This window comes from Benincasa hispida, chromosome 2 (assembly GCF_027475165.1).
Source record: "Benincasa hispida cultivar pf3 chromosome 2, pf3_genome.v1.1, whole genome shotgun sequence".
Classification (NCBI taxonomy): Eukaryota; Viridiplantae; Streptophyta; class Magnoliopsida; order Cucurbitales; family Cucurbitaceae; genus Benincasa; species Benincasa hispida.
The window spans coordinates 33,406,624-33,416,736 of record NC_143479.1 but is presented as its reverse complement, the minus strand read 5'-3'; positions in this window follow the sequence as shown (position 1 = coordinate 33,416,736).

The following is a 10,113-nucleotide window of genomic DNA, read 5'->3' as shown; positions in this document are numbered from 1 at the left end:
ATAGGATTGAAATAATTAACCACTTTACAAATATTTCTACGTTGCTTTTTTTTTTTTTTATTATTATTATTAAAGTTACTACTAAGAAAGCTTTGACAATTATTCTAGTTGAAACCAAAGATCTCTTCTCGAGTTTTAAAAAGCCAAATCTACTGTTATTTTCTTTTTCAATTGGATAGCTTTTTAAGATTTGAAACCATAATCAATCAAGAAAAGGGAATCAAAAGAGGAAGAGACAAAACAAAAATAAGGGTATTTTGATAATGTTAACGGATGATGATGTAAGTAAAATCGTAAAAGTCTTAAATTTGAAAAGTTGGGCGAAATTCATGGATTTTTTAATTTTTAATTTTTGGCTTTTCTATACAACTATGGATATTTAGCTCTTTTTTTAAAAGAAAACATAATGAGTATAATTCAACCAATATTTAGTATATCAAAGACCAAGAAATATGTGATTCAAATCCCAACATTCCAATTATACTATCAAAAATAATATTATGAGATAACTACTAACCTTCTTAAACTAATAAATGATTTGTAAAATAGACAATCAGTAACCAATTCATCATATAATCCATCAAACAAATTATTTCACTAACCATTAGATTGCTCAAAGTCAAGTTAACGTAATAGTTTTCCAATTTGATCATGAAATGTTGACACATACTGAAGTCATAAGCAATGTCCAAAAGAAAATTTTAACTTTAACTAAAACTGGATCGAAATTCACTAGAAATTGATTCATTTCTTTTTCTTTTCTTTTTATATACTTATAAATTTTGAATTGTTTTTTAATATGGAAATACTATCTATTTAAGATTTTGAATAAAGCCTTATTGAGGATGCTAAAAAAAAAAGATAAAGAGCTTTACCATCGATACAAAGGGGCTCCCTCTCATTTACTCTTTGTAGACGATACTTTTCTTTTCTCGATAGCTAATATCGAGCACCTTTAAAATATTAAATATGTTAAATCTTTTGAACTTGCTTTGGCCCTATACTACAAGAAATTTTCCTTTTTTCGACGGACGAAATCGTCAGGAAAAGTCCAAAAATTGTCGAGAAAGGTTTTTCTGACGCTTTTTCTACTGTCGATACAGTCGTCAGGAAATCTTTTTTCCAACGAAAAAACCTTATCATCGGGATAAAAAAATTTCGCAACAAAATAAGTGGGGAAGATATTTGTCAACACCAATAGTGATTGGTGGTATAAGTTACTTCTCCTGACGCTACAAATGGTTCTTAAACTACTAGGAGAAATAATTTTTGCCAACGGTTCGTATTGGCGTTGGCAAAAGGTTAAGGGTGCTATGAAAATTAGTCATCCCAACACCAAATCGAAAATTTGGTTGTCGGGAAAGATTACCTTTCCCGATGGCTACCTTCTTGGGTGTCAGAAAAAGTTACCTTCTCCCCACGGCAACCTATTTTAGCGTCGGAAAAAGTTACCTTTCCTGATGGCATATTGACATAAACAACATTCATGAAATTACACTTTTTCCGAAGCCTTTACTATCAGGAATATATAATTTTTTTTATTTACTAAATATCAGACTTTTTTTTTGAACAAATATCAAACCTATTTGAATCTTACAAATCACGAATAAACTAAAATAAAAAAAATGATAACTTTAATTAGTAAGATTGATCTTACATATTACATAATATCCACAAATTCATAACCTATGAAATAAGATTACATTATATCCACAAAATATAAATATTGAAATAACACTACATAACATCCACAAATCATAAATCACAAAGTACCTATAAAATACAAATCTACAATCTAACTTAACTCGTCCGAAGATGCATCTTCAACATAAATCTCGAGATGCCTATAAAATATAAATTTGTATAGTTTCAATGCTTAATAAACCATAGATCTAACTCAATATAAAACTTAAAACTCAATTTAAGAACTCAACAAATTGAAATAAACCAACCCACATTTACACATTTTAATTTCAAACTCAATATACCATATACCAATCTCAAACTTAATCTCAAACTCAATATAGAACTCAAATCCAACATAAACTTAAACATAACTATGCATTTACACCTATACCAACTTTAAACCCAACATTAACAAATTCAAATGAACTATATGTTTAGCTCAATATAGAACCCATCACCCCCTCCCCCCTCCCCCCACAGCATACACATATTTACACATTTACACATACATTAGCTATATGTTTATGTTGTTACCATAACTGTAGGATAACAACATATATGTTCTTCTAATTAGTTTACTACCAAAGTTGAAGAGCTCATATCTAAGTCAATTTATCTCCTTGTGATTTCATGAGTTGTAAAATCATGGCTTTCAAGTCATCCATCTCGGTTTGTCATTTTTCTTCCATTTCGTCCAATCTAGCCTTTAACGATTGTATCTTTTGTAGTTGCTAAGCTATAAATTGTGAGGAGGATGCACTCGATAATGTTTCTCTTTTCTTGATTTTTTAAGGCTTCATCCAATCTAGCTATTTCATCAAATCTAGCCTTTAAGGATTGTATTACCATTTGACCCTACATAATTTAAACAAATAATTGTATGAAAATTTTATATAAGTAAAGTATAAAGACTTACATACGCATCATTAGCGACCTAATTAACAAACAAGTTATCACACTTAGAGTGTATACTGAACTGAGTCTTTTGTCGTCGCTCGCAACAGACTAAAAATCAAACAAAATTTATAAATTACCAAACTCATCAACTACTACTACAAAACGTAGTAACAGCGGTAAGCACAGGGTCGATTCATAGGTAAAATAAAAATACATAAAGTAAGAATAAAACGGGTAAATACAATAATAAATTGGAAAGTCTAGTTATGGGAGCAAAGGGATTCCTAGCAATTTCGATCAATAAAATTTGTTAATTAAACATACATTCAACTTATGCATTCACGATTACTGACTCAAAACGACTATACTCTACATTTATGGACAGCTAATTTAGAATGATCCAAAAAAAGCACCATAATTATTAATTAAAGCCTAAACCCTAATTAAACTTCGAGCCTAAAATTTTATTGAGTTCTAAAGAATCATATAGAAACTAAGTCATGAGCATTAAGATTAAGGGTTCAATTGTATGGTTAACTAATGGGAAAGCCCTAATTAATTAACCTAGTTCTCCTTCGAACTAAGCCAAGATACACACATTTAAGACCTAAGAAAAGCTATGAGCCCTAGCATACAAATTTCAAATTTTGCTACTTAATTGATTTCAAGCGTTGACGAATAAACTACTAAACGTATGAGCCCTAAATAATTTAGAAAAGGTATACATTCGAGGAAAGGAGATTCGATCCATTCAAGAACATACAAATAAATAAGCATAAGAATCAAAAGAAACATAGTCTAAATTTATTAAACTTAATTTACAACATCTCACAACATTACTAAGGTTTGCTTCCACAATTAGACACAACTTACCTCATAGATTCATAGACAAACAAGAGGAAGAAGCTCCAAAACATGGATACAACCCAGAAGAAATAAAATCCTAAGCTAAAAGATGAAGAAGAAGAGAAATTGGATTGGTTGGTTGTGACCTCCATCTTTTCTCTTCAAAATTCGTCCATCATCTCATCCATTGCATTATTTTTCTCTAAAATTCGAGGGATAATATATAAAGGTTTGTCGAGCGTCACTACACCGTTGGCAAGCACAACTACGCTCTGGCCTTCATTGCCATAGTGCCTGCCTCGCGCGCAGGGATGCGTTGCACTTGATGAGTGGAGTGTCACTGCGTTGTTGATAGCATCACAATGCTTTTGCCTTGGACGCATACTTCCTTTGAGCTCAGTGTATGGAGCCGAGCAGGACACCGCTACACAACCTCCAGGGGCAAAATAGTAATTTTGCTCCTTTTTCTACTACCTACTCTGTCTTGACCCAAAATGCACCTGAATTTAGTCGGGAATAGATAACTCATTTGGAGAGCTATCATGTACTTAAACAATCTACTAGGTCAATTTCTTTATATCGTCGAGTCCTTTTTGTAAAACATTTCATATAAAAGATGTTAATAATACTTTCTTACAAATAAAATTGATTATTTGTATTTCTATCGTGGATCCTCATAAGCGTATGAAAGTCTTAGAACTAATTGTATGAATGAACTTTAGAGCCGACCAATTCTTTTTATTAGTCTCCACCACTTTCTAATAAAACAAAAAATTAATGTGAAATGCGTTGGGTTTTATGTCCTAAAACTCGTGGTTTGTAAACAATAGAACTTATTTTGAAAATTCAATAAAGTTGTTATTGAATATATTGTTTTTTAAAAATCCAATAAACCAAATTCCCTTGACTATTACATGAGTACTTGAACTTTATGTGGAGACATACAAGTAGATCGAGTTCGAGTAAATAGTCAAAATGATCTATAGTATATGAATAAGGTTGGGTGCCTTATTCTGATAACACTATTAGATGCGGCCTACTCTATAGTTGTTAAAAGAGTTGTAAAGTGCTACAAACGAAGTGATCCTAATTCGTTCATGTTGGGATATGAGACGTTGGGGTGTCCTGTGTAAATGAGTTTTGTGCAAGATCGGACAACGAAACCAATCACTCTTACTTTATAATGTTGTTTACTATTTAAGACTAACTATTTCAAAATGATGACCTAGGTAACTTGACCTTAATCTTGAGCTAACTATGAACTCCTATTTGTTCGGGATTATCCTTTGATCTGAAAACGGTGAGAGTAGACCAACTGCCTCTGCTCAATAAGCCTACAATTTTGAGGATAAAATTGGATGAATAACTGGGAATATAGGGAGCAAGACGGAATTCAATTCTACCTGATTAGGGTTAGTAGAGAGGTGGTTCCCTTCAAGTGTTGATTCTATGTCTTGAACAAGAGGCCTCACCCTCTCATTGGCCCGAGAGGGATTCGATTTTTTGATTGGATCACAAATCAATTGTTCATTAGGGGTCAGTGAGACTTAAATAAAGAACAAGAGATAATTTCGGGGGTAAAATAAAGATTCGACCCAGCCATTGTTATGAGCAACCTGTGAAGGGTTAACTTACTAATCATGGTTATATCGAGTGGACATAATAAATCTACAGTAAGAAGAGTTCAACTATGGCTTTAGTGGAATTACCCATTAGTTATCAAATGGGGGTTAGATCGGTCTAATGAGATTAGTCGATTAATCTCGGATTGTTGGAGCCCATGATTTGTAGGTCCGCGAGGTCCCCCTACTAGCTCGTAAATGGATTAGCTCTAGAATAACATGATAAGTTAATTTGAAGTGTTCAAATTAGAATTAAATGAAAATGGAGAAAGAATATTTAAATATGATTTAGATTTAAATATTTGAAGATGGGATTGTGTAAAAATAATTTAATATTTGATATTAAATTAATTAGAATTATTTAAATTGTTTAAATAATTATTTGTTAATTTTATCAAGAAAATTAATTTATGAAATTAATTTTGTAAAATAATAATATTTTCAAATTTATTAAATAAAATTGATTTATGAAATCAATTTTGAAAAAATTGAAAAAGAAGAGAAAAATCACAAAATGGAAAAATGGTAGCTCACTAACAAGTAGCTCACTAACAACCCACTTTAAACCTTCATTAACTCCAAACATGAGTTGCATCTCATGCAACAAATCTCTTTGCATGAATGTCTGCAATATATTGAAGAGATTGAAGTGTTTTGCATGAAAGGCAACGGAACAAATTTTTCAGAAAAATTCGTGAGAGAAGAAGTTGTTCTTTTGCGGAGTTGCTATTGTGAGTATTCTCCAAATTCCTTTAATTCAAGCTTATTTTGAGCCCCACTACTCAATCTAGAGCACCAAGAGGATAGGGGAGATTTGCAGTTGATCTTCAACAAGATTTAGGGGAGATTTGCAGTTGATCTCAAACTTAGAGGAAGTACTTCAGAGGTATGTCATAAAACCCATTTATTTCTACTGAATCATGTTTTCTTTTCTGCCAAAATTAATGAATTAGAGTACTTATGGATCCTGGTTTCTTCCACTGTACAATGATACGTTCCAACAAAATGAGTAATGCAAATGTAAATAAACCAAAAGAAACACAAAATTCTTAATTTCCATTAAGTGGATTCAAACTTAGTGCATAAAAAGTGTCAATCTTCGTTTTTTTAATATACTAGTCCATTCAGTGGATTCAAACTTATTAATTTTTATCTTCCTTGAAATAGTTTGAAAGAGAAATTATTTTTTAATATATTAGGTCGAAAGGAAGTGGGCTTATTTTTCCACAATTCCAAATATACATATAATTCAACCAAATAGTAATTCCAAATTATCTAACAACAATATTCAACAACAAATTAACACTAATATACAAAACAAACCAATTAACTCAACATAGAAAAAAATTAATTAACTTAACATCCAAAGAAACCATTGAACTCAACATCTAAAACAAACATATTAAATCAACATACAATAAAAGACCAATTAATTCAACATCCAAAATTACCCATTGAATTCAACATCCAAAACAAACCAATGAACTCAACATCCAAAATAAACCAATGAACTCAACTTCCAAAACAAACAATTTAACCCAACATCCAAAACAAACAACTTAACTCAACATTAAAATAATTATGAAATTCAAAATAATGACATTTAAATCAAACATTTATCTAAAATTAGTTTCAAGCATATAAATATGAAATTTAATCTTAAAACTTATCTAAAATTTCAACTTGATACTAAGAATTATCTAAATATGAAATTCAAAACATTTAATTCTAACATTTATGCTCACAAACAACACCCAATGTAATGATGTTTCATTTTATTATATGCTTTCTACCTCAAAGGACTTGGGGATTTCCTTTCTAGAACAACCCTATCAGAAAATCAAATGGGCATGCTCTTGTAGGATTTTCAATAGGTCTTCTCAATTCTCACATATTTACATTATTTTTTTGCAGAAACCTATGATGCTTGTCTCCCTCTGAATTTTCTGAAGAACCATCCAACAAGATTCACAATTATAAGAATAATTATTTTAGTTCAAGCATACAAGTTTAATGTAACCTATAGATATCTCATAAGCAAAGACAATGTAAAACATATCGTAGGTGATATGCTTGTTATTATGAGTTGAAATAAACTCTAGAAATTGCTTACCACTCACTGAGATTTGTGAAGATCATTCTTTTCTTTCATGTTTTTCTTCCCAGATAGCGAAAGGTGAGGAGTTCCAGGGTGCTACTAAGGTCAAGGTCTGCCACAAGCCACAATCACACTTCCGGAGGGTTTTAAGAGTGGTTGTTCTAAACTTTGTTTTTAAGTCTTGGAGTTGTATAAACATTATATTTAAGTAATAAAATAGGCCTACTTAGTTAGTTGTTGTTATCTCCTTGACTTAAAGTATACTAAGAGTAAAGAGGTTCAGATGGATTGTAGGTATCACAAAAGGGTGGTATCTGTGGTCCCTCACGCCTCTCCTTGGGCTCAGGAGTGCAGGCTCGGGGCGGGGTGTGACATTAGGTTCTAGGATTCAATTGCGTCGATTAATTGTTAAGATAACTTACTCAATTAACCGAATTTTCTCTAAATCTAGTCATTAGTGCGTCCTAGTATAGTCGGTCATTCAACACACAATTACTATTACCTCTTGGAGATCTTGGCTCGACATTCTATAACACATTAAAAGCAACGTATTCAATCATAAGTGAATCTGACAAAACCAAGCATCTAGGCTAAACATCCTCAAGATATACATCATTCAACATACTTCAAGAATTAAAAACAGATTCAAGAATGCTCAAATTCAGATTGCTAATGATAAAGAAAAGTAGAAAACTCAAAAGAATTTTCAAGAAATCTTGATATAGAAACAAGATTTAATTACTTCACAAATCCATAGATAAATTCATGAAGAATTACAAGTTATTGATTACAATTAAAAAAGAAATCAAAATCTAACCTAGGTAGGAAACAAAATTACCATAGAGACTAATTGATACATAGAGAAATTCCAATCTCCATCGAAATCGTGCTTCCTCCCTTTAGCAAAAATGAAAGAAAATTATTTATAGTTGCAGGGATAGCGTTGCAATGCCAAGGCCAGCGTTGCAATGTTAAATCGTAGAAAAGCCAAGAAGAGTTGGGCTAACGTTGCAATGTTGCGCTGACGCTTGGTTGTGTAACGTGTGTGGGATGAATCACGTCAAAATCTTAAGCATTGCAACGCTGTAGGGAGCGTTGCAACGCATCGAGTTCTGTAGAAAAAGCGAGTGTTTTGTCTTTAACTCGATACTCGATACATGATGGCCCTTACTCGATACTCGATGCACGATGGCCTTTACTCGATGGAAAATGGAAAAAAGAATAGGAAGAAACTCGATCATACTCGATTACTCGATGATCGATTTACTCGATTACTTGACAGCCTTACTCGATGATCGATTACCCGATGGTATTCACTAGCATTTACTCGATGGTAAAACTCGATGCTTGATTATACTCGATTGTACTTGATGATACTCGATGACATTTTGGTAATTTTCTGATTCACTTCAATTTAGTTTATTTTCTTGATCATTTTTTATCCTTTTGGCACAATTTTCATGTAATGTCTCCTAAACGCCTCGGGGACCGTTTTACCTACAAAATTAGCAATTAAAGTAAATAATCAATACAATTTTAGGGAAATTAACATAGAAAATATACATCTTTTAAAGACCTAACAAGGTGTTTACATGAAAAGGGATAGAACGAACTCAAAAAATGGATAAGATCACTATAGTCAATTGCAACAATTATGTTCTTCCCTGAGGCATACTAATTGGGGTGGGGCTATAGGAGTCACACTTACAATAGATAATGATTTCTTAACCAAATGAATGGTAATTAAATATTATAGGAATTAAGAATGTCTCAATCTAGTGAAGGAATGATTGTTCACCCCGAGATGACATTTATTTAAAATTACTAAAGTATCATCGTAAAAATAAATGGTTTTATGGTTCATTAAGTTTTTTGCTAAATTGATTGGATTAAATCTTCTAAGCATAATGATGGTAGATGCAAATCAAAGACACAAACTCATTGAACATAACAAGCCTCATGGAATGGTTCATGATAAAGTGCTTGACAAACATAACATCATCAGAAATTTCAGAAATCCAGCTACACTCTGCAAATACATGTTGATTACTATCAATATTTCTTGCAGCACGAATGTTCTTCAAAGCAAGATTGAGGGTATGAACTACGCAAGGTGTCCAAACTATGTCGGGGAACTGTGATTCTATAATTCGTCCTACACCCTTACAATTTACAGCATTGTCAGTGATTATTTGAATCACATTCTCATGTCTTACCTCATTTATAACTTCTTTCATCAAATTTTCCATGAAGTATTTGTCTTTAGTCTCGCTTGAGAAATCTACAACTTTAAGAAAAATTTGTCCTCCTTCTATAATCGCCTTGTTAATCAATGGTCTCCTCTGCGAATCGCTCTATCCATCACCAACAATATGTAACCCCTTCTGAGACCATATACTTTTCACAGATTGCAAAAGTCTCTCTATATTTGCTTTTTCTTTTTGAAGAAGAGTTGTTCTCAATTTATTATACCCCAGAGGTAAATAACCCGACAAAATATTATTTGCAACCAAAGCATACGTTCGCATACTGTGGATTTCTAGCCAAGTGAAAAGGCAAACCTGAAGAATAAAACATTCCAGCTATTTTTGAATCCACTTGATCACGAATTGGCAAATTAAATGACTTCTTCAGTGCACTAACATTTTCTTTCCTTTTCTTTTGTTCCATTTGTTGGGATTGATGTCCTAATTCTCCTGGAGTCTCGTAGTTTGTAAACTTTGTACACATTGTTATGAATATCATAAGAGTTATTTTATTTGCATTTACTCATATCCAATAAAGAAAGATATTGTATGTAAACTTAAGCATGTATATGAGATATACAATATCCTGGTGACACTACGGATACGATCCGCTTTGTAGAGGTTTACAATTGTTGTGAACTACTACAGATGGTCTGATCTTGACCATTCATGTGGAGACATGCGAGCGAGGGTGTCCTATACAAAGAGTTTGTATAAG